The sequence below is a fragment of the Pleuronectes platessa genome, chromosome 22 (assembly GCF_947347685.1).
Source record: "Pleuronectes platessa chromosome 22, fPlePla1.1, whole genome shotgun sequence".
NCBI classification, from domain to species: Eukaryota; Metazoa; Chordata; class Actinopteri; order Pleuronectiformes; family Pleuronectidae; genus Pleuronectes; species Pleuronectes platessa.
The window spans coordinates 1,443,898-1,449,987 of NC_070647.1; positions in this window are offsets into that span (position 1 = coordinate 1,443,898).

A 6,090-nucleotide genomic window follows, 5' to 3' on the forward strand; every position below is an offset into this window, starting at 1 on the left:
TTGAAGCATTATGACAGAATTTGATGTGCACATAAATGTCAAAACTCTAGACACATTCTCATTCACTAAACACATTTAGCAGTGTGGCACACTTTGACCCAGACTGACACACAGAGGCTCAAAGGTTAAAAACAACTAACACACTGTGCGACTGTGGCTGAGGGGTAGAGAGGTCGTACTCCTACCAGAAGGTCAGCAGTTCGATCGCCAGTCTTCCCCATATGCAATAGATGCATTGTATAAATGTGTGTGTGAATGGAAAACTGTACTGTTTAGCACTTTGGTCATCAAGACTAAAAAATATATATAAATACAAACCATTTACCCTGTTGTCATCATTAACACAGAACCAACCAAAATGTAGGATCATACAAATCTAAACGCCATCAATGTTTCTGGAGGTCCACCGGGTGATTTGCTCAGACGGGCATCATGTTTACGTTGTCATTTGGGACAAAGTGAGCTTTCATTGTGGAGAAAGAATATGTGAATAGTTTTTTAATATCTAGCCTTCTCAATGTTTGCCTTCCACCATACCCTCTCTCCCGCAACCCTATAGAAGAGTTATCCTCATCATGGCGCTGGAAAGTGTATGACCGAAACCCAGCTACCCAAGAAACACTGCTCTAATGTAAACATACGAGTTTCAATAAGTGCAGGAATGTGTAAATATCCTAGTAAATATTTTCAGAACTTTTTCAGGAAAGAATAAATGTTTCCTTCTATGCCCAGTGCTTTGCATTGTTTTGTATTAATTGATGTAGTGTGTAATGATTTCTGAGTAGTGTGTATACATTAGCTGATGCAGTTGATGGCAGAGTTTGGTTTAGGGTAAAGATAAAATAGTTTCAAATCAATTGTTTGATTTTACAAACAAGAGTGAGTGTAGCTTGAATTTTTGTGTTTACTATTTTGAGAAAAGGGGAGATGTTTCAGGAACTGCATTTTAGCAATTCAGAAAAACTAAAAATAAAGGCTTATCTCCCTGAATATGAATAGGTATTTGTTCTTTAATATTCACCTGATATTCAATAACAATACAATATGTAATTTAACAAATATTAAGTATATAAACCGTAGTATATGCTATATATATATAGTTTTATTTATTCATATCCTGTTATGTTTATTGCTATTGTTATTATAATAATTATACTTGAATAATCTGTTCTATTAAAAAGCATTTCTACAAAGATTATTAGCTTTTTGACCATTATAAGTGAGTGATCACATAACCATGACAACTTGACAATGTGACTTCTAATCAATTTAATACATTGAAACGCAGAGATCTATCTACTGCAAAAGTGTATATCATTAAGTTTAGAAACTCCACACAAGTCTCATCTTGATTGTTTCTCCTGTGTAAACTGATTTTCATTTATGTGGCTTGTGTGTTGTGTCCATGAAAAACAACTGAATCCTCTCCCACATAGTCAAAAGACACAATATGTTGCTATGCTGAATGTGATCTCATGGGGAGTCCCAAGTGAGACACGTCAAAGTCAGATAGCTCACCCACATGTTCACTAAATATTCAACTTTTATCTGAATGAATTCTATTGTGCTTTTGCAATGATTTTGAAGAACAGAAGCTTCTTGCACATGTTTCACAACCATAGGGTTTCTCACCTGTGTGGGTTCTCATGTGGTTTTTAAGGATGCTACTTTGTCTGAAAGCTTTCCCACAAGTCTTGCAAGAATATGGCTTTTCACCTGTGTGAATTTTCAAATGCTTGTTCAAGCCTGTTTTCTGATTGAATCTCTTCCCACAGGTGTTGCAGGAGTATGGTTTCTCTCCTGTGTGGATTCTCAAGTGGAGCACCAAGTCTGTCTTGATTCTGAAACTTTTCCCACATATTTCACAAGTATATGGCCTCTCACCTGTATGGATTCTTAGATGAACATTCAATGTTGGTATGTCAGTGAAACCTTTACCACAGGTCTTGCAAGGGTACGGCCTCTCACCTGTGTGGGTTCTTAGATGTATAATTAACCAGGACTGGAACTTAAACGATTTTCCACAAGTTTCACATGTTAAAGACTTTTTACTTTTGTGAGTGTAAAGGTGCTTCTTTGTTGGGAAACAGTTGTCTTCATTGTCACTGTGGCTTGTGTTATTGTGATGCGTCTTCTTTCTCTTCGACTCTTCATCTCTAGTTGATCCCGGGTCCACATCATCGCTTCCTCTCTGATCTTGGCTCTCAGCTACAGGAGAGTTGTGAGAGAGAAGCTGGTCACTCTTTGGTTCTTCTCCACTGTGTTCGATCTCCTCATTAGTAGGCGTCAACATAAAGGGATCTCTCTCCTGCTTCAGTACAAGCTGCTCTCCCTCCTGACTGCTGCAGAGTTCATCCTGCTCCTCTTTAATCTGTGGAAGCTCTGGGTCTGTTTGGTCCAGACTGGAGCTTCTCTCCTGGCCACAGAGCTGCTGCTCAGTGAGAACCACCTCCTTCTCCTTACAGACATGCTGTGGGGGCTCTGGAGGAAAAACAAGAAAAAGCCAATAAAAAACACATTTAAACCATAAGGATCCTTTATGAGTCCTGTTCCTTTGTTTATTCTCATCAAGACCATTCTATTTGTACACATCTGTCGTGTGTTGCTTTAGGCCGGATTTCCAAACAATATCCAGTATAGCCAATATATACAGTTGAGTCAGTCTTTGATAACTGTAGATCATGATGTTCCATCCGTTTTATAGTATCAAGTAAATAATTTAAATCACTTGATCGTACATCAGCATGATAATAACAACTAGATGACAGAAACAATCTTCGAGTAAATGCATTTAACGTGCAAGTCGATCTTTAGTTTGGTCCATCCCCCACTTATTGTAACGTGTTGCAAATCCATTCTATATTTAATACAGAATGTCGACATCAATGTATTAGAGATTTAATCGTGACATTCTTTTTGGACATTTATACTAAACACATGAAACTAAAATTATTAAAATCATATAGGTTTTGTAAAGGGACTGTCCCACTGAAAAGACAAATGGAAAGATTTTCATGAAATCGTGTAAATTGTTACTCTTACTGTTACCATGATTATTATTTAGCTTCCTCTCTCACTGGGTTGACACTGTTATTATTTCAATGTTAATTTTCTTGAATCAACTCAGTAACTTCCAAAAGATGAACAGCCAACTGATCATGTTCACTATGAAGCTTGAGAGATTCAGATTGGACATAAAGATAAAACCTCAACCTTAAGATTGAAAACCTTAAAGGACTTCATAGACTGCGGGCTGTTTGAAAAAGGATGAGTTAATAAAGCACGGTACGTTCACGCCCATTGTTCGGACTTTATTTCAAATTTCCTCAGTGATGCTTGAGTGAAGTCAGATTCCCTTAGTCTTATACATACTGTGCGACTGGTGTTAGATATTTACTGGTTCATGCTATTTCTGAAAAAGTGAAATCATTTATGCACCTGAACTTTTTTGTTCATGTGCAGGTGACACTAATAATAGCAGTACGTGCAGAGCCGAACGATCCTCCGAGACCTTTTCCTGAAGACCACTGTGTTTGTACTCACCTGTCCTGTGAAGCTTTATCTCAGGTTTCCAAACGATATCCAACAACCTGCGCTGACGAACAATCTCTTTCTCGTACTCGACGACAGTTTGTTCAAAGACTCTGAATATTTCTTCAGCGGCAGAAGTTAGTCGCTCACTGACAAACTCTCTCAACCCGTGAACTGAAGACATTGTTGCTTCTTCACCACTGATGTGTTTATTATCGTCTTCGCGCTGCTTCCACTCAAACATGCTGATAAAGCTTCCGGTGTTCACCTCCGCTGATTGTGGATTCTCCTTTTCATCTTCTTCTGGTGTTTATTAGCGGTTAGCCAGCCAGTTTATAGGTGCATTACCATGCAGTACCCCCACCTTCTGGCCTGGAGTGTGGAGAAGTAGATGTGACCTGATATGAATTCCCTTCTTTATTCATTATATTTTTTCACACTGTCAATACATGAGTGACATTTTTTCTGGTTTCAAAGTTTCAAAGTAGTTATTTGTAATATTGAGTAGGGCAGGGCCAGCCCTGGCAATGCTGGAGACCTAGACGAGATTTCAGATTGCCGCCCCCCACCTATGGAGGACCATACATGGTCCCCCCCACACACAAATTCCTTTGTACAAATACAAATATATAATAAAAATTTACAGAGAGTCTGAAATCTGCTGTAATGACTGCTAGCGAGCTATTCATTTAGACAAAAATAAACAGAAATGATGTGCAATTCTCTTGCGAGCAGCCACCTGGCTGCTCTTCATCTCTAGTTGATCCCGGGTCCACGTCATTGATTCCTCTCTGATCTTGCCACTCAGCTACAGGAGAGTTGTGAGAGAGAAACTGTTCACTCTTTGGTTCTTCTATACAGTGGTCGATCTCCTTATAAGTAGGAGTAAACATAACATCATCGTTTTTCTGCTTCAGTACAAGCTGCTCTCCCTCCTGACTGGTGCAGAGTTTCTCTTCCTCTTCTTTAATCTGTGGAGGCTGTGGGTCCTCTTGGTCCAGACTGGCGTTCCTTTCCTGGTCACTGAGAACCTCCTCCTCCTTATAGAAATGTTGCTGTGGGAGCTCTAAAGGAACAAATGCACACAAGAAATAGGGCACTAATGTGATGAGGGAATAAGAGTCAATAAGGGATACTATAAAAACACTTTGAACTTCATACGAGTCCTGCTCCTGTGTTATTTTTCATTTGACCCTTCTGCTTTTACACACCTGTACTGTGTAGTTTTATCTCAGGTTTCCAAACAAGATCCAGTAGTCTGCGCTGATAATTAATGTCTTCATTGTACTCAAAGATAATATTCTGAGGGACTCTGGGTATTTCTTCAGGAGCAGCAGTTGGTGTCTGTGGGTCTTCTTGGTCCAGACTAGAGTTTGTCTCCTGGCCACAGAGCTGCTGGTCAGTGAGAACCTCCTTCTTCTTCCTACATACAGTGCCTTGCATAAGTATTCACCCCCCTTGGACTTTTTCCCATTATGTACTGTTACTAACTGGAATTCAAATAGACTTAAATAAACTTTTTCCCGTTTGATCAACAAAACATGCATAGTACTTTGGAGGTGCAAAATAAATTTTATTGTGACACAAACAATAATGAGAACAAAAAAGTTGACATCTGTTGGGTGCATAAGTATTCACCCCCCTGTGTCAATACTTGGTAGAACCCCCTTTCGCTGCAATTACAGCTGCAAGTCTTTTGGGGTATGTCTCTACCAGCTTTGCACATCTAGAGATGGAAAGGTTTGTCCATTCTTCTTGGCAAAAAAGATGAAGCTCAGTCAGATTGGATGGAGACCGTCTGTGAACCGCAATCTTCAAGTCTTGCCATAGATTCACTATTGGATTGAGGTCTGGGCTTTGACTGGGCCATTTTAAGACATTAACATTCTTTAATCCAAACCATTCCTTTGTAGCTCTGGCTGTATGTTTAGGGTCATTGTCCTGCAGGAAGATGAACCTCCGCCCCAGTCTCAAGTCTTTTGCAGACTGCATCAGATTTTCTTCAAGGATTTCCCTGTATTTGGCTCCATCCATCTTTCCCTCTATTCTGACCAGTTTCCCTGTACCTGCTGAAGAGAAGCATCCCCACAGCATGATGCTACCACCACCATGTTTCACTGTTGGGATGGTGTGCTCAGGGTGATGGGCAGTGTTGGGTTTTCGCCACACATAGCGTTTTGCATTGAGGCCAAAAAGTTCAATTTTGGTCTCATCTGACCAGAGCACCTTCTTCCACATGTTTGCTGTGTCTCCCACATGGCTTCTGGCAAACTCCAAACGGGATTTTTTATGGATCCCTTTCAACAATGGCTTTCTTCTTGCCACTCTTCCATAAAGGCCAGATTTGTGGAGTAGACGACTAATAGTTGTCCTGTGGACAGATTCTCCCACCTCAGCTGTGGATCTCTGCAACTCCTCCAGAGTAACCATGGGCCTCCTGGTTGCTTCTCTGATTAATTTTCTCCTTGTCCGACTCTTCAGTTTGGGTGGACGGCCTCCTCTTGGTAGGTTTGCGGTTGTGCCATATTCTTTCCATTTTCTTATGATGGATTTTATGGT